We start from the raw sequence: 20696 nt of genomic DNA, 5'->3' as shown, positions 1-20696 counted from the left end.
CAAAGTTTTCTGATTTAAAGTAGAGAAATCCTAACACCAAATACAGGTTTGACCCAAACAGCAGTTATAGATTTATTAACTTATTATTACTCTGCCAGTCAAATCATCGTCAGTGATCGGAACCTTTGTCGGAACGTAATAATTAAGAAGTTTAAAATACATGCGGTAAATTCATTAGTCGAATAGACTAAAATATCTGTAGAAATTGCAAACTATACAAATATAAAAATACACACTCAATAATATTAAAGAACTATGTATCGATATTGCACTAAAAGTTTTATCTGTTTGAATAAAAATATAATATTGTGAAGTAAATAAATTGTTACTCATAAAAGAATATAAAAAGATGAGAAATAACAAAGATATATTTGGAAATAATCAAATAACTTTATAAATATTACAAAATATATGAAATATAAATATAAATTATACATTTAATTTTCTCTCTGGTATCTATTAAAATAACCATGTTTTACAACGCGTGGATATTTTACGTTTGTTATGAAATGTAAAAACGCATTAATTGGCAATTTAATTTTAATTTCAATGGTTCTTTTCCAAGCTAAGTTTACCATCGGTGTACAGAGAGCTGCTTACAGCGCTCCAAGTGGCTCTTGGCAAACTATATCGATGGGTGCTTTCTACGGGGAGCGGTGGGTAGAGGGGAAGTGACTTTTTTCGTCGGGCGCGCCGTCTACATTTATGGCTGGCAACTAAGCCCGCACCGCATCTACGTTTATAATATCTTTGCCATGATCTAAGAATACACGGTCTAGCCACACGTAACTAAAAAAAAGTTAACCAATAAGGAGCAACTCAACCACTTTTAAACATATTGGATAAGTGAGCGCGTGAGAATGAAGTATATTTGAAAGGAAGTAAATGCAATGAGCGAAGATTGCAAGTAAAAGATAAAGAAATTATATAGTTTATAAATAAATTAAATTCGTTTAAAAATAATTAAATTTTTGAGATGTGTAATCTAAAGTATAAACAAATATATACATCTAACTTGTAATATAGACCTTTTAACGCGAATGAAATGAAGTATCATCCACCTAAGGAGAAAAAAGAATATTGTTTTCGGGCTGAAAGCAGAAATAAATAAATGCAAAATATCGATATCATATCCTGCATTATGACAATTCCGGTTTTATATTTCGTATATACATAAGCACTAAATGAGAATGAAAGAACCCTCTCAGGGTACACCACTACAGTTTTCACAAAGTTAACATTCACACGACGCGCTTTCACAAACGGATAGCGTCAGCAGTGTCCGCTTCTTGCACCTTATTTGAATATTGAGAACTTTCACAGGTATTGGCATTGATTTACAATGTAGCCATAATTCATGATTTCAAATCTTTTGAGTGAAGACCGAGACGCTAACGGTTGCTATGGTAACCAAGATGGCTAAAAATTGTGGACTGCGAATGGGGACGAAATTGCGGGAGCTGATGGCTAGACCGTGTATTCTTAGATCATGGGGTTGACCACTTATGGCGACACTAGCACAATCTACAAGTCAAGTAGGTGTCAAACTAAAACGTATCTATATGTTCGTGCAAGTCGTTTGTATATTATTTGAGGGCGTTGAACGCATAAAAATCAGAGAAAATAAACGAATTAATAAATGAAGAAATACATGACACAAAAAATGTAACTTTTTTTCCAACATTTTATTTATTCGCATTATAATAGAGAAGTGAAATCAGTGACATCCTGGCACAGCACAAACATTTTAATTTACTTTAACATTGTTTATTTTTCAATCTCCTAATTTCACTGATTCCACTTCATACGACGAGACACAACTTTTTTAAACTTAGCAAAATTTGACGTTTGTTGATGAAAACAAAACCTAAACAAACACTACAATGTCAGCGCAAAGATGTTTTAAGAAAATATTACCCCACTTCTGCCTCTATAGTAGAGCCATCTACAAGGAGGTGGATAACTACAAAAGTATATACGATCACACGCACCCATTGGAGTCGACCCAGCCTGGGACACCTGAAGAATGAATCGTTGAATTAATTTAACACATCGAGTTCGTATATAGGTTATCAATCAATTAAATTTGCCATAAACCAACAAAGTAGCTAGAAATGAATCTTATGAAAAATATTAATTCCACGATTAATTCAAAACAGGCCTCCGTGAAAAGGTACCCTAAATCGAATATTCTCTTAGTTATTCAGAAAAACACTGATTAGCTGAAACGTATAGTGATTTCACGTAAAACGCAACGCAATTCACTAGATATTTAGCTTTTCTACACGTCGTTGAGAAAAATACAGTCCTCAGCTGGTGCAAAAGAGCTTTTTTAAGTAATTTGCTCGCAAAACGCGCCTTCGGCTCGCGTCGCTACTTTACATTCGTTAAAAAAATCACCTGCACTCGCTGAGAAATATGTATTACCCGAGAACGTGGAGAAAAACAAGTTTTCACATATTGAGGATGAGGTAAAATCGCATTTTCCCAACGGTGTTGGGAAAATCATTTCAATGAACGAAATGGGGACAACTGTGAAGCACTTAGGAGTTACCAACAACCTACAAAGATTTGGTTTTTAAAATTCACTTTAAAAATTGTCTAGACCCTGGAAGGGGTTTCGTAGTAGCGAGAGTTTAAAATTAGAATACAAAATGCAATTTGTGATTTTCTTTTTTGATCGTTTATTGAAAAGTCCTACACTATAATATGAACCGACATCGATTTTTACCTATCTCTTAGAGTATAAGCGCTATTTATTGATAAAAATAATAAAAATAGCTGTAAGCTATCTTTGGAACGTTCTAAAGGGGCGGACATTTTACACGTCTCGGAAATGTGCCTGGAACATTCATTTCATTAGGATATTTATAATATTTCTTCCATATTTAATTAACTTTCAAGTTTAGAGATTTATCACATTGCCAGTGCTTATGAAAAAAAAACCTGCAAAATAAAGCTACGAAGAAAAACCTTTTTTAAAGACACTGCGAAAAATAAACTGTTTATTAGGTCGCTGTGAAAAAACATTGTTTTAAAACACCGTGAAGAAGAACACATCTCTGTAAAATGCTATGGAAAAAAATATATTTCGGTAAATGCTGAGAAAAAACCGTATTCCTATAAGCGCCGTTCAAATAAACCTTACTCATGAAAAAACCATGAAAAAAACCTTATTTTTGAAAAAGCCATGAAAAAGACCGTATTCATTAAAACCCTTAATTAAACTGTTTTATTCAAAGAAAAAAAACTATAATAATCATTTTGCCGTAAAAAAGTATTATTGGTGGACTATGCAAAAAACTATTAATAAATATCAAGTTAAAATCGTGTGTTTTACGCTGCTACACAATGGTCAAAACTCGGAAAATATGGCTAAAATTAGAAAGTGTTCATAAAATGGGCCAAATTCAATTACTCATGGATTTCTGAGGTCGCTGATTACGAATCCGAAGTCAAAAGTTCCGAAAACAAAATGGCGGATCCAATATGGCGGACGAGTATGCTAACTAAATGTTCGATTCTTTAAAAAATTGGTTATAACGGGGTTTTGAAAATCGCTGATTGCGAATCTGAATTCGGAAATTATAAATATTCAAATTCAAGATGGTGGATTCAAGATGCCGGTTCCAAAATTTTGAAAAAAGAGATATACGAGCTTGAAAAACTATACTCGGGGTTTTTGGAGACGCTGCTTACGAATTTCAAGTTAATAAATTAAAATTAATCGATCCCCAAAAATCCCTGAGTATAGATTTTGAAGCTCATATGTATATTTAAAAAAAATTTTGAAACCGCCACATTGAATCTGCTATCTTGAATTTGAATATTTACAAGTTCTGACTTCAAATTCGTAATCAGCGATCACAAAAAACCCCCGATTAAAATGTTTCAAGGTCATATATCTCTTTATTCAAAATCTTGAAATCGCCATCTTGAATCCGCGATCTTGAATTGAAAATTTCGAACATCTGACTTCAGATTCGTAATCAGCGACCCTAAAAAAACCCACGTAGAGATTTTCAAACTCATTTAATTCCTTTTTCTAAATTTTGAAAACGCCATCTTGCATCTGCCATCTTGACTTTAAATTTTCGAAATTCTCACTTCATATTCGTAATCAGGGACCCCAAAAACCCCCGATTAAGAATTTTCAAGTAAATTCACTGAACAGAAAAATACGAGTAACAAAGGGTTAATCTAAAAAGCACAAGCATTCAATGTTAAATTATATAACATATTTTATTATTATTAAAATAATAAACCATCATAATTATAACAATAGAAAAAAGTAATTATTTACTTGAAGAAACGATGTGAAAAGATTTGCTTTCCGAGCGTTTTCATAAGTATCCTTTGACGATGCCTTCTTAATAAGTTACTTATCACGGAATTTTCATGAATAAGTTTTTTTTTCACAACGTTTTCATAAAAAATATATTTTTTATGGCGTTTCCAGGAGTAAACTTTTTCCTCACGGCGGTTCTTAAGAATGGTTTCTTTTCGCAGTGTTTACTAAAATATGTTTTTTATTACGTCCATTTCCTAATTTGTTTTTTTTTTCACAGTATTTATACAAGACAGGTTTTTTTCACAGTATTTATACAAGACAGGTTTTTTTCACAGTGTTTACCAATATGTATTTTTTTACAGTGCTTACTGACATATATTTTTGTTCATCACATTTTATAGAGATGAGTTTTTTTTTCATGGCGTTGTGATAAGAAGTGTTTTTTTCACAGCAATATAATTTACGGTTTCATAGGACCGGCGACACATTTTAAAGCTTTTTCAAATGTTGACACTCTAAAAATAGCTAATAATATATTAAAAGTTCTTGCCGTTTTTATTAGAATTTGAATTATGCAATTTTGTACTTAAAATATTTAATTTTTGTTCTATATATAAATATTGTTACATTTTGCACCATACTTGTGACACTATTTTTGAATTTGTATCCATTTAAAAAAATTAATTTATTTGCAAAATGGATACTTAATTAATATTTATTTAACTTCGTTTTAGCTGGAAAAATATATACGCAGGTTGTCCAATCAAAGCCTGGAAGAAAATCGCCTGACAATTCCTGGTTTTTTCCAGGTATTTTAAGTTTTTTCCAGGTATTTTAAGTTTTTTCCAGGTTTGAAAGAAATAAAATTGTCTAAGCAATTAAAAAGTAGTTTAAAAATAACGTAAAATTTATTATTCATCAATTAATAATGACTTAGCTATGGGAAATAATAATAACTTAAATTTGTATTATTCCGGTACATTTCTTTAAGTCTTCGTGTTCGACTATGCTCATAGGCGTAGACATAGGTGGCAATATTACATTATTGAGTTATTTTCTAGTAAATCTTGCAAGTACCATAATACTTTAGGAGTAACCCTGAAATTTTTCTTTATATTCGTGACACTCATCCTCGAACGAAAATATAACCTTTTTAAAGTGATTTATTTTGTTTCATAAATCTCGTCAATATAAAACAATATTACTTTATTAAAAGTGGTTTATAGCGTTCTCTAGAGAACTGTAAGCATGGATTTTGTAAATAATTTTTCAACTAGGAAAGATTTAATAAAAAACAAGTGCAAGTCGACCACTAGAGAATTGTCCGATAAAATCGAATAAAATGCAGTAATTTTTTCTTTAATATTGGTAACCAGAGTACCATTTTGATCGTATTATTTCGACAATACGATTACACAAACGATAAACGGTTAGATTGTCAAATATGATTGCACTATTTTTATAATGTACTTAGTTAATCCAATTGCTTGCGTAAACATAACTGCAGATTATTATAACTTCTGTAGTTCTTCTCTGTTTTAATGGTCCTTGTTAATGATATTTTCATTATTTATGAGAAAAACACTATACAAATAAATACCAGCTCAATATACAGTATATATCAAATATAAAATTCCAAAAAAGGACTTAAAACTACATTAATTTTCTTATGTACTTGATTTCCTTAATATATTGCAATAAAGTCTTATACAAATTTGCCGCCTAAGATTAAATTCTAATTTATGCTTTTAGAATGTAATATCTTCGATTCGAGAAATATCGAACGATTTTTCGCCCGGAGTACCATTGTAGGGACTTTCGACTTTAGTGGAATCAAAGTTTAGTAACTTGTAGAAATCGAACGACATTACCTCATTACCGATTGGCTACCAACAATCACTTGGCACTTCCGCTCTACAGTGCGAACATAGCAGGGCGGACACCCACGTTTTGAGTATACATTTATAATATATACCACGTTTTGAGTATAGAGCATTCTCACTTGTGAAGTCACGCGGTCCGAGCTGCCATCGGGGGAATACCAGCCTCCCTATGGCCCTAAAGTTTAAATGGATTGTCGCAGTTCTTAAAATTGTTTTTGTTTTTTCGAAATGCAGAGTGAATATTTGGAGAAATTGTCAGGAGATGTCAAGGCCCGATATATCCAAAAGTTGGAAAAAATCGAAAACTTTGATGCCTATCTTAGAGATATAGATTTGAGTGAAAATGTAAGCTCAGTGCCCTCGGCGACTATAGTGGATACAGTATCATATTTTATTCAATCTCACCGTTTTTACACTGCAAAATAAGTGAAGGCATTCACAAGTTTTGAAGCTTACAAGTTTTATGAAGCTGGTTTTGTTTTGTGGTGAAAGTGAAGTGCAAGCATGGACATACGAATAAAAGGTGACTAGGCATCGTTGCGGGGTTGGTTTGACAGAGGGGAAGGCCACCACATTTTATTGTAAAAATTGTATATATAGATATACACATATTTTGTACATCTGGATTAGTGTTTTTTGTAGAAGATATTTTATATAATTTTTTCGAACGTCGCAATGCAAAACATTTTTAAATTGTGATAAATAAATAAAAGAAAGAATGGTAAATTTTACAGTTCCTAGCTCTGGTATTCAAAATTCGGAAACTATTAGTGGTATCAAATTCTCTTTTGCGCAGGAATTAAGTGCTGATTAAGTGCTCTGGATTTGTGCTATGCAAAAAATTTGGGGACTTTTTTTACCAAAAACGTGTAGTAATGGTAACTTTAGGTGACTGACATAGGAACTTCGGAAATTATTAGTGGTATCAAATTCTCCTTTGTGCCGGGATTTAGTGCTAATTAAATGCTCTGGATTTCTGCAATACAAAAAATCCGGGCACTTTTTTTTACAAAAAACGTGTCCTAATGCTGGCTTAAGGTGACTCTCGCATGTGAAACTCGGAAATTATTAGTGGTATCAAATTCTCCTTTGAGCAGGAATTTAGTGCTAATTAAGCGCTCTGGATTTGTGCTATGCAAAAAATCCGGGCACTTTTTTTAAACAAAAACGTGTAGTAATGCTGGCTTCATGTGACTGGTATGTAAAACTCGGAAAGTATTAGTGATATCACGTTCTCGTTTGAGCAGTAACTTAGTGCTAATCAAGTGCTAATATATCCCTGGCGGATCGAAGGAACCGAATGGAGCCTCTGCAAAGTAACCGTAAAGATCCTATTTAGTCCTCATTCGGTTCCTTTTTTAAAAACTCGAAAAAACAGCAAAATACACTTTTAATTTGTTGAAATTCGGATTCTACGTTTAAATTCCCTATTGAAGGTAATTCCAGGAAATTTTGATCAAAAACATGTAGTAATGCTGGCTTCAGGTGACTATGGTGTTGTAAAACTCGGAAACTATTAGTAGTATTAAATTCTCCTTTGGGCAGGAATTTAGTGCCAATTAAGTGCTAATATATTTCGCAAAAACTAAATGTTGTGCCCGGTACTTTTGATCAAAATCATTCAGTACTGTTGGCTTTAGATGACTGGTATATAAACTCGAAAACTATTCATGATAACATCTCAGATAAAAATTCGTGCACGCATGACATGCATGCCAAAATTCATCACGTTCGCCCACATTTTGTGATTGTAACTGAAGTGCGTGCACAAGGTGTGGTACAATGCGAGCATGTTTACAATCACCCTGTGACGAAATTTTGCGGCGCGTACATGAGCGCATAATGAGTACCAAGTGGGGGCACAAAATGTTTAATTTAAAAATTTTTTAAATTTATTATTTAATGCTTATAAAAGCTATAAATTGCCTTTTCAAGAAGGGTGCCATCCTGTAGGTTTAGCGCAACAGAATCACAAATCAGAATATCATAGATGTGAAAGAGATAGAAAATCTATATTTTTTGTAATTCTGAGAGTGAAAGAGATAAATAGATCTGCCCGTCTCTTTCGCTCTCGCTTTAAGCCGCCATTTTTTGAGCACATGGGACTGTGCGGAACTAGCCGGCTAGACCAGTGCCTTTTGCAACATTGCAACGCGTCAGTGTGTGCTGGTTCTAGTTTTGTGAGAATCACGAAGTACTACAAGGAGACCGCATGCCATGTATTTCGACTGACGCCAGTTCGCGATCGCCTATCCTTAGAGTTTTATGCCTTTCCAGATTAGAGCTTCCCTTCATTGAAAATATAAAATCAGAAATTGTCGCCTGCTATGCAGTATCAAGTGTGTTTATAGGTTAAGTTTGGTTGTGTCAAGTGTCAGTTGGTGTCGTGAATGCAGTCATAATGCTTGTATAATTTATACAATTATATGAATAATGCCATTAAAACAAGAGGAGGAATATAAAAACAATAGAACGCAAGTATAGATATTATGGATTTTGCGTCTAATACCTCTCTCTTTCTGTGCCCTACTATCGAAATCACAGCCCTTTCAAAAACGACTCGATATTATTGTATCACTTATTATATAGGTTTTTAGCACTGACACTTTGCACAACAATTTTTTTCCTCTAAACCCAAACAGTTTGCAATTGCACAATGGCATTAATAGGTTATATTAATACCGGCACAAAATTTACATCACATGTTCTCGTAGTTCCTAGAGTTTCCGCACGTAGTGCTATCATCTGGGAAGCCATGAAAATTTGAGGACAGTCGATCGCGTTTGTGAGCTTCCTTCCACCATCCCCGATATAGGCGTTCTATTTTGTTAATAAACTCCGATACATTTAATTGAACCTTTTTATTTACCTCCTCTAATATAAATACATAATTTTATGATATTCAGCCCACGCGCACCGAGTGTTTGCTTCATGCACGCACGCGCGTGCCTCGCAAGGCGTGCGTCGGATATGCGCCTCCATGGATGGCACATCTAAGTGCTGACTGGAACACACATCCCGCAGATTAATCTGAACACATGCCTCGACAGTGCGCGCATCCTGCGCACCAATTGTTATCTGGGTTAATGCTGGCTTTAGGACTCTTGTATGTGAAACTCGGAAACTATTAGTGACACCAAGTTCTGGTTTGCGCAGGAATTTAGAGCTAATCAAGTGCTAATATTTTCTGCAAAAACTAAATTTTGTGCCCGGTAATTTTGATCAACAATATGTAGTAATGATGGTTTCACATGACTGGTATATATATCTCAAAAATCTCCTTTGCGCAGAAATTTCTTGCTAATTAAGTGCTTTATATTTGAGAAATTCAAAAAATCTGGGCACTTTTTTTACGAAAAATGTGTGGTAATGCTGGCTTCAGGTGACACGGGTATGTGAAACTCGAAAACTATTAGTGGTATCAAATGATCTTGTGCACAGGAATTTAGTGTTAATTAAGTGCTCTGGATTTGCGTGATGCAAAAAATCCGGGAACTTTTTCTTAGCAAATAAGTAAAGTAATGCTGACAGTCACATGAATCAACAATTAGTACATGTTTTTGGTCAAAATTATCGGGCAAAAAATTTAGTTTTTGCAGAATATATAAGCGCTTAAATTCCTGTCTAAGGGAGAATTTGATACCACTAATAGTTTCCGAGTTTCACATACCAGAGTTACCTGAAGCCAACATTACTACACGTTTTTGGTGAAAAAAAGTGCCCGAATTTTTTGCATAGAGCAAATCCAGAGCACTTAGTTAGCACTAAATGTTACAAACCAACCTTTATGACGTGATTGCATTAAGAAACACCTTGAGAAGATAAAGTGAAAAGAGAATGCCCTTCAATAATGTACTACACAAGAATCAAATGGTAGATAGTCGGATCTCGGAGGAAATTCCAAACTATCACCCCAGAGAGACTTGAGTGTTTTATTTTTGTGGGGATCGTTATTTATTATCCTATCCGGGGATGCTAATTCCTTTTGTAGGTTATGTGGAAACTAACTTGGAAGAGGGTAAGAGGAATAACATCGGGACACCTATTTCAAGCAGAACTAAAGACGTTGAGTTTATTTTACGGGTGACATAAATCATTATACACCTTTAATATAGTCAACGTTAAAGGCACACTTATCAATAATAGGCATAATCATTTGGTACGATACAGACTCACCCATTGTCCTTTGTAGGTTCGAATAATTTTATACTTATGTTCTACCTAAAATAAGGAACTGAGTAGGGAAGTTCTAAGTCAATTCCCCATAATAGGGCTTTAGATTATTAAACGCAAACTCACGAATCCGTTGTCTAAGACAACTCTAGTCCTAGGTACACTGTTCACAAGAACCTAGCTCCCACTTTAACCTTGCTTCACGTTAAATCTAAGTTTACAGAGAAGAGGAAATAGTTGGTTTTGAACCTGAGTTTGTCTCGTACTCTCTTAGTCTCGAGAAAACCCCTATTTCCCTTTTCCCTATAAAGTCGGATTCCAACTTTGGGTTCAGATTCTCCTTCGTTTTGAGATTCGAGGGAGAATCTTTTACTCAGGGTCTCGTCGCTCCAGAATAATAAAATAATTTCTGATCTTTTTTAAAAGATAAAAATCGAGAGAGGTCATATGGGATTGCCCCACATCGATTTTTGCCTAAAGAATCGAAAAGATCTACTGATTGACCTAAACACTTGTCGGACCCGAGTTTTTCTAGTTTAACGTCTTTTACCGGTATGCTTTCAGACATTAAATAGGAAAATCTGAGAAGGAGTCGGGTTTACGCGTCCCACTTTCATTAAGGATTTTTAACTCTAAATGTGACTCCTAGGTTCCCCAATAACGACGGCGCTTTTAGTGCCCGCGAGTATCCGACTGACGGGCAAGTAAAACTCTCGATCTATCACCGATCTCTTATCTGGAGAAAGAAACTTATCGAACTGCCTGGATTACTTGCCGTTAATTTCCTTTATTGGTGTCTTGTCGGAGGAGTGAGTGGGATATTTTGTTTAGTCAGGAATTTTTGAGTGGAGGAAGACAGTGCCTTATGCCACTTTTCTGCAATTGCTTGCATTTTTGTATCATGGTCTCACGGCAAGCGTGGGACAGGAAATTAGTCTGCAGAATTATGAAATTCCATCGACAATAATTGTTCCTTCATTTTCAGACATTAATGCTAAATAATTTGTGATTAAAACCAAAGTTATTAGGAATTATACTGTAGGTCTTGCCTTTCAACTTAAATTAGAAGGTATTTATTACGCTTGACCTTTAGGTGGATACGGCGGCCCTTCATTATATTGGGAATTTTTTGAATGGTGGAGATCGATTGATTCCTTCTCTTTTTATTGGGCGTTTCAGTTTTCCCATAGCTAGGGGTGTTCGCGGTGAGGGTGTTTGAGTAATAACGGGAGGAATCAGGTAAACGACGGGGGAAAGATGACGGAGTACACGAGGCAACATCGAGATAGGACGGCATACATGCGGGCGGCCCGGTGCATGGATAGGCACGGCCAGTGCTGATTACTGACCCTCACCTGCATGTGTCATCATTCTTTTTATTCAAATGAGAATACTTTCTTCATTATTCTTTTCACATAGGATTGTAGAGTAAAAATTTGACCCATGCAGGGGTGGGGTGTAACACTAAATTCCTGTGCAAAGGTGAATTTGATACTACTTATAGTTTCCGAGTTTCGCATACCAGAGTCACCTGAAGCCAGCATTACTTCACGTTTTTGGTAAAAACAATTACCCAGATTTTTCGCATAGCACAAATCCATAGCACTTAATTAGCACTAAATTCCTGTGCAAAGGATAATTTTATACCACTAATAATTTCCGAGTTTCGCATACCAGAGTTACCTGCAACCAGCATTACTACACGTTTTTGGTCAAAAAAAGTTCCCGGATTTTGTTCATAGCACAAATCCAGAGCAATTAATTAGCACTAAATTCCTGCGCAAAGGAGAATTTGATACCACTAATAGTTTCAGAGTTTCGCATACCAGAGTCACCTGTAGCCAGCATTGCTACACGTTTTCGGTAAAAAAAAGTGCCCGGATTTTTTTCATAGCACAAATCCAGATCACTTAATTAGCACTTAATTTCTGCGTAAAGGAGAATTTGATACGACTAATACATTCCGAGTTTTGCATACCGGAGTTGTGGTTTCAGCTGAAGCTAGCATTAATACATATTTCTAACCAAAATTACCGGGCACAAAATTTTTTTTCTGCAGCATAAATGAGCACTCAAAAAGCACTAAATTATAGCACAGTGCCCATATCGATATGACAGTGTTGTAATTCCAGCTTCCGGGACCTAACAGATTTGAGTATTATTTTATTTTATACATTATTTGAAAGATTTCCGAATGATCCAGTTAAAAAACAGTAATGGGCGGAAAGCATCGGAGTACCTGTAGGAGCTTTGAAGGGATATTCGAAGATTTGTTTATGCCATTTCTCAGAAGAAATGATTGATGGAACTTCCCTCAGCTCTGTTAGACTTTCGAGATAATTCTGTTTTCTGTTTCAGTATATATTATTTACGAATGTAGAAATCTAGTTAAATTTAAGGTTTACATGCAACTAATCAAAATTTATTTTATTTTAGACAGAACATTTCAAACAGAAAATAACTTTTCTATCATAAACGATGACTTTCTTACACACAAAAAAACATGAATTTTAAAACCAAAAAGACGAATTTTCTATGAATAAATATTTTTTAGTTCTGAAATAAGAAAAAATTCAAATAATTTGTTAAGACTACAGTGTCTTATGTGAAATAATTTTTTCAAGCGCTTAGGCTACAATTCAAAGGAATCGTTTTACACCAAAAGTATTTCAATCAAATAATTTTGTAATCCGAAAAGAAACTTGATTCAAAGTAGGAGTAGGTCCTAAGTATAGATGTAATTGCTTTGGTTAGTTCCGATCTATAGGCTTCAAATCTAGGGAAAGCCCATAGAATGTGGTTTAGGTCTTCGTCAACTTCAGGATCGCAGTTGCATCCTCCAGAAGGTATTATATTTTTCCGAGCAAGACTCGCGTTCAAGGCATGGTGATTGCTTCTCCTGCGACATAGGGAGTCTATCCACTCTCTACCCGGTAATAAGCGTAGAATATAGAAAAATTAATATTTTCAGATTTCAGCGTAAAAGTTAAGATTATTCTATTATTTTAAATGCGCGACTTTTCCAGCTGTCTAAAATGCGACAATAAGAATAAGATACCTTCTAAACTTATTCACTTCTATTTCCTTAGCGACCGCCACACAGTTTTCTATTCTCTCAAAGAGAACGTGTTTTCAACATAATAAATTCCTTCTAAATGTACCGGTAACGCACCTCACAGAGATATTTTTTAGTCCTCAGAAGTGGTCATATTTTGATTTTATTTAATTCCTTATAATAAGTTCACAAAATACGTGTAATAAGTTGTTTTAATGACTTCATGCGGAATGTGAATTCTGAAATTTTAAATCTCACCAATTCAACTCTGCCTCTCTACAGTTAAAATTATTTAAATTCACACATTTGCATAGATTTCTTTGGTGCATTTTTTAAGACGTTTAAATCAATTATTAAAATATGAATAAATATAAATTTGAATTTTTTCAGATTTTCAGACGGAGGAAAAATCGCGTATTCATAGAAATACAAATTCTTAATTTTTTTGAATTCAGCGCTTATTACCTGGCAGATGTTTCAGTTTGTGGTAATTTATTTTCAATCAAATTTGCAGATAAATTCGAGTGAGACACAAACATCTCGCATGAGTCTATTGCGAATTCTTGAGGGGATAGGCAAAATAAAGCAGACGAATTCATCAGATACTCCTGAACGCATAGTGCCAGGCACCCCAGAAATAAGCGTTCCGGGAACAGTTCGAGAAAATACTGCTCCTCATGTATGTATCATATATTTATTTGTGCATTCAATTTTTATTTTATACAAAATTTGTAGGTTAACTTGAGTGAGGCAGGAACGTCCATTGGCGAAGGGATGAAAGAAAATAAGAATTCAACAGATTCTTGGATGGAAGTAAATAATGTCATTTATATTGATTTTTCAAATGAATCGGAGCATGATACTCCTGATGTAAGTATGGCAGACACTCCATGAAAAATTGCACCAGAAACAGTTTCCATGGATGTTTGTGAACTGAATGCAGAAATACCCAAACTTAAGTAATATGTCATATATGTTCACAGTTTTGCATGGCCTTTCAAAGTAACCAGTACATAAGTATCGCAATAAAATCAAGTAATGTTATTGGATATAACATGAACAATTAAAAAAAGCTTTGAATAAACAGAATACTGTGGTCCATAAAAAACTAAAAATGATTATATTTATTGGTAAAAGCACTGTCATTACATTCACTGGAAAAAATGGTTTACCTATACCAGCTAAATATTTGGCTCGAATTCGTCTTCTAATGAGATATAGCTGTGTAGCCTAAATTTCTAGCTGCTTTGGATAAACTTGCGATCTAAAAATAATCTATATACATTAGCTGGATAATTTCTAGATGGAAAGTTCAGCTAAAACGGCTGGCAATGTAGGTGACACATATACATTTTTTTAGAAGATGAAATCTAGCTGAACATGTAGCTAGTACAGCTAAACCATTTTTTTCAGTGTTGATAGTGGCAAGTCGATTGTAATATTTCCACATCTTTAATATTTTGTGAATGAAAAAAGAAATTTTTCCATTTTTGTGTGAAAAGTTTACGGAATTAAATAACCTAAAACGAAAAAAGAAATAGAATTTTTTTGAAATTTAATATTGATTAAAATAACGAAATGTGTTTTTTCTTTAAAAATGTTTGTAAGATCTTTTAAAAAAAATTTTTAAAACACGTACATATTTTTGAGTTTCAACCAATAATTTTCTTCTATTTTGCATGGATCCTGTGTTAACAGTTTGTTTACTGTTGTTGCTTATTAAGAATCTTCCAGTGGGCACAACATTTGGCGATGTCTTTAAGACATCGTTACGACATCTTCACGACAACTTTACGATATCATATGTCAATGTCATTAAAATGTCTTTACGATATCGTAAAAACGTCGTAGGATCTGACGATGTCTTTACGATATCGTAAAGACACCGTAACGACACGGACATGGGATGTCGTAAAATTGTCGTAAAGATGTCATAACGATGTCGTCAAGACGTCGCCAAATCTTGTGCCCACTGGGCTCTTAGATCCTCCACTCGGTTAACAATGTACTACTATGTTTCTTCTTTAGTTTGGTCCTAATAACATAAAGAAATTTGTCATTTTTATTACCATTTAATCTAATAATTTGAAGTATTTTCGGCCCACTCTACCGTATAAAAATAACAATACTTAACTTCTTGTAAATAATGCTTTACAGTAGCAGTTAATATTTCTAAGGCTACGGGGGAAATGTCGACACGTAAGTTACTGTTTACGCTTACTAAGTTTTCCATGATTTTTATTTTAACATTTCTTTTCAATAACAGTGAGGCATTTTTCAGAAACCGATGATTACTGTTCAATGGAAAATTGTTTAACTGCAAAGAGGAGGAGATTGCAATGTGATGCTACATGCGTTTTACCTATAAGAATTTTTCATTCACCGACAAAAACAATTCTGCGGAAGGAACTGGTATATCACACAGCCACACAAAAAAAGTGTGCGGATTTGGTAACAAGACACACGTATTCCTATGTATTTTGGGGCGCTGGATTCAAGTTCGGTATCAAAAATCACCCATCACGTCATGGTTGAGCCATAACTTCAAAAAATGACGAAAAATCATGCACTTAGGCAAATAAATTTCAAAATAATGCCAGAGATGCAAATTTTCACTTCAAAAACATGTCGAAAACTGTGAAGGATCAACCCTTGCCTGATATCAACTTATTTAACATAACTTTACCCAATAGAACCTGACCTCACCTAACCTGAATTAACAGAAATTTATTGAACTACACGTAAAGCTCTGGAAGCATATTTTCCCAGTAGCAAATGTGTACTACATCGAACGGGTCAACTCAAACCTAACCTAGAAATAAAACTAACCTAGCCTAACCTAACCTAACCTCACGAATCACAATTAAACTGATTGTGTTGTCCCGTTGTGTTTACGGTATCGTTTCATTCAGCTTCGGCTTAACCTAAATAGAAGTTTAACCTATCCTAACCTAACAAAACCTGACCTAACCTAACCGATTACGCTGGCAACCCTGTTCTTGCGTACTCTCATATTTTGAAATTAATAGCAGTAATTGTCTGGAGTTTCGTAACCGCTTGTTGCTAGCATTATTCGCCTGTGTCTGTAACCAGGGCACCTCCACGTGGTGGCGGTGGGCAACGGATCCACATTGGCTGAGTCCCTGGGTAAACGGCGTTCATGCCGACATGGCAGATACAGGTAAAGAGTGTATTACGATGCAGGGAAAAACCCCAGTATCGGCGTCTGGTCAGGGTGGGAAGGCGGGCTCTCCGACGTCGTCATCATGCAAACGATCTCTTCATCAATGGATCACTTGGTTGGTGTAGAGTCTCATGCTACAAGGAAAAAAACCGCGAGCATTTCTCAATCGCATGTCTGCAAGAATAGCTTAGATTCATTCTGTTACATTTGCAGTAAATATGAAGTGAGCAGTTTGCGAAAATCAATGGACGATGGCCCACCCTGACCAGACGCCGATACTGGGGTTTTTCCCTGCATCGTAATACACTTTTTACCTGTGTCTGCCATTACGGCATGAACGCCGTTTATCCAGGGACTCAGCCAATGTGGATCCGTTGCCCACCGTCAGCACGTGGAAGTGCCCTGGTTACAGACACAGGCGAATAATGCTAGCAACAAGCGGTGACGAAACTCCAGACATTTACTGATATTAATGTCAAAATATCAAAGTACGCAAAAACAGGGTTGCCAGCGTAATCGGTTAGGTTAGATCAGGTTTTGTTAGGTTAGGTTAGGTTAAACCTCTATGTAGGTTAAGCCGAATCTGAATGAAACGGCACCGCAAACACAACGGGACAACACAATCAGTTTAATTGTGTTTCGTGAGGTTAGGTTAGGTTAGGCTAGGTTAGATTTATTTCTAGGTTAGGCTCGAGTTGACCCATTCGATGTAGAACACATTTGCTACTGGGAAAATATTCTTCCAGAGCTTTACGTGTAGTTCAATAATTGTTTGTTAATTCAGGTTAGGTGAGGTCAGGTTCTGTTAGGTAAAGTTATGTTAAATAAGTTGATATGAGGCAAGGGTTGATCCTTCACAGTTGTCGACATGTTTTTGAAGTTAAAATTTGCATCACTGGCATTATTTTGCAATTTATTTGCCTCAGTGCATGATTTTTCGTCATTTTTTGAGGTTATGGCTGAACCATGACGTGATGGGTGATTTTTGATACCTAATTTGAATTCAGCGCCCCGAAATCTATAGGAATACGTATGTCTTGTTACCAGATCCGCACACTTTTTTTTGTGTGGCTGTGTCAGCGATTGAGATTTGCTCATCGAATAGAAATATTAAATCAAAAGCAGAAGCGTAAGCAGAAACGAATACCATCATTAACTGCAGTTATAAAGGAACTAAGAGATAAAAAACTCCTTGATGAACATCAATTAGATGTCCTCGAAAGTATAGGAGAGCCAAGTGGAAACCTTCTGAAGCGATTGTTCAGAAAGGCTAAAAAATTATCCTTACTTTGCACTATTATTCTCCTAGAGCATATAACTATGTTCGTAATAACTTTGATTCTTGCTTGCCACATCCTCGAACAATTTCAAAATGATATGAGAGTATCAATGGCGATCTTGGTTTTGATACTAAATCTTTAGATGCTATTCAAAAACGAGTTGAAAAATCTGACTTTCCTGTAGTGTGTTGTGCTATGTTTGATGAGTTTCATATCAGGAAAGGCTTAACACGTGGCAAGATGGAAAACGTATGGGATATGTTGATTTAGGTCCAGATATCGAAAAAAGTAATGAAAATTTGGCTTCAGAGGTACTGGCTTTTAATATCGTTTGCATTAAACAAGGGTGGAAGATACCTTTCGGTTACTTTTTCATTGACAGAATTATTCCTGAAGAAAAAAGTGGTTTGATTTTGTAAGCTCTAATGCGTTTGCATGGTACTCTTATCAAAGTGGCGAGTGTGGCGTTTGACGGCACTGCAACGAATGCTGAAGTAACTAAATTACTTTCAGAAACTCCTGATGATAACTTTTATTTCCAGACTCATTTTCCTCATTGTGTTACTAAAGAAAAGGTTATGATTTTCCCAGACCCTTGTCGCATGCTGAAGCTGGTTGGAAAAACTTTCGGTGATTATGGAAAACTTATTGATGGGAATGGAGATATAATTTGTTGGAAATTTATGGAAGCTCTACATCAGTCACAGGAGAACGATGGATTTCATTTAGGAAATAAATTGCTTAAGCTTCATCTTGAATTTAGGAAACAAAAAATGATAGCCAAATTTGCTGCGCAACTTTTCAGCGAATCATTAGCCTGCGCGTTGAAATTTTGTCGGGATGTATTAAAATTGCCTCAGTTTCAGAAAGTGTTTACAGAAAAGTCGTTTTATCAGTCATAGTGTTTTTTTTATTCTTATCCGGTGTTGATGTCCTGTGTCGCGCAATAAAATAAAATATATTGCTGCAAGTGAAATGAATAAGTTTTTATGCTCTTGTACAATATAAATATTTTTTAAAGGTGAAATTTTAAATTCCTATCGGAACCGTCAGTTTACATCAACCTAACCTGCAAAATTCAATGCATATGCGTATATCTTGGTTTCAGGTGATATCATTTTGGTTGTACGATATAATTTTGTAACCTTGTGCAAAACTATTGAAATAAAATGGATAATGTACGGAAATATTTTTACAGTGCTCGAATGAGTAAGTTAGAGAAATGGGAAAAATATTAAATATCTTACGCCTTTGTAATATAAACCAGAATTTTGTTTCCTTGAAACCTGAAAACAAGATATATGTACATATGCATTACATTTTGTAGGTTAGGTTGCTGCAAGCTGACGGTTCCTATACGAATTTGAAATTTTCCTTTAAAAAATTTTTTAAATTTTACAAGAGCATACAAATTTATTTATTTCACTTACAGAAATATATATTCTTTGATTACGCAACACCGCACATCAACACCAGATAAGAATAAAAAAACACTATGACTGACAAAACGACTTTTCTGTAAACACTTGACAATTTCTGAAATACTAAATTCAGGGCTGGATATATTATCTCTTATTTTTACATTATATTTGAAAAATGAAACTCATTATCATAATTGTCAATTTTATCTATAAAAGCTTGGTTTATTTGATTAAAAAATTTAACAATATTTAAAATTTCGCCCGATTTTAAGATTTTCCAGAGACGGAAAAACCAAGGTGTGAATGGTCTCGGGCAGCTGCCTGTCTGCACCGGGCAGGCAGAGGTGTGACAGTACACTTAGAGTCCTTAAATTCCCTAGAATTGAAGTTCAGGTTATATAACCGAGAATATGACAGAATTTTGGACAATTTAAATGAATTTAGGAGAATTTATGATTTTAAAAAATATTTTTATTGTTCACGTTACGCCAACGGTTGCATATTAATTATTTTCTAACTTAGGAATATTCAGAAATTCAAAACATGCAAAACACTAGCTTATTAATTAACACTATTAGCCTGAAACTCTAACCTCAACATTCAATTGCCTCAGAGGCCTCACATTGCTTAATAAATATTAGCATTTAAGAATAAAATCATTAAAAAACAAGCACTACTCAAAAGTGTCAAATATTTCATCCTGTTATTTATTTAGTCAAATGGGTAAAATGTTATTTTATTCGTAGGTTTACGTTCAAAAAATTATTGTATTTCTAAATTTTGAACAAATGATTTTCTTTTAATCACATGCTTAAAAGGTGATGCACCTTTTTTGCACATTTTAAAAATACAAGATTTTAAATACATATTTTATGATAAAATATTTTCTGTATAACAACTAAAAACTGTTACATGTTTAGCAGGTCCAGCTCCGACATAAGCTATAATATGCATTGACAGTCATCTGGAACGAATAGTAGCAATATTTTTTTGGAAAAGTGTTTTTTTTTCTTAAATTATCATAAATTTTCAGAGAATTTATTTTTTTGTAATATTCTCATTCTCGTTACCGTTCTCAAAGTAATTCTCGAGTATCGTTCCAATATTTTAGAATTCTAAAATCGTTGATTTTAGAATGGTTGGCGTAAATCGGTATTCTCGAGTTATAATTGATGGAGAAAGTGGAAAATTTTGGTAATAAATAACTTTGAAACGAAATACATCCCACGTAGAATAGAGAAACATAGCCTTAAATTAACCTTAAAACGATAGTGTATCATAACACGTATGCATGTGAGAAGTGAACAAACCAAAATATAAATTAATTAATACAGTGAAACCTCTCCGTAACGGACACTCACGGTGAACGACTTTCTGTCCGCTTAGGAGAGGTATCCGCCCTAGAGAGG

Source organism: Belonocnema kinseyi, chromosome 9 (genome assembly GCF_010883055.1).
Source record: "Belonocnema kinseyi isolate 2016_QV_RU_SX_M_011 chromosome 9, B_treatae_v1, whole genome shotgun sequence".
In the NCBI taxonomy this organism is placed as follows: Eukaryota; Metazoa; Arthropoda; class Insecta; order Hymenoptera; family Cynipidae; genus Belonocnema; species Belonocnema kinseyi.
The sequence above is the reverse complement of the archived record's forward strand: the minus strand, read 5'-3'. Positions refer to the sequence as shown.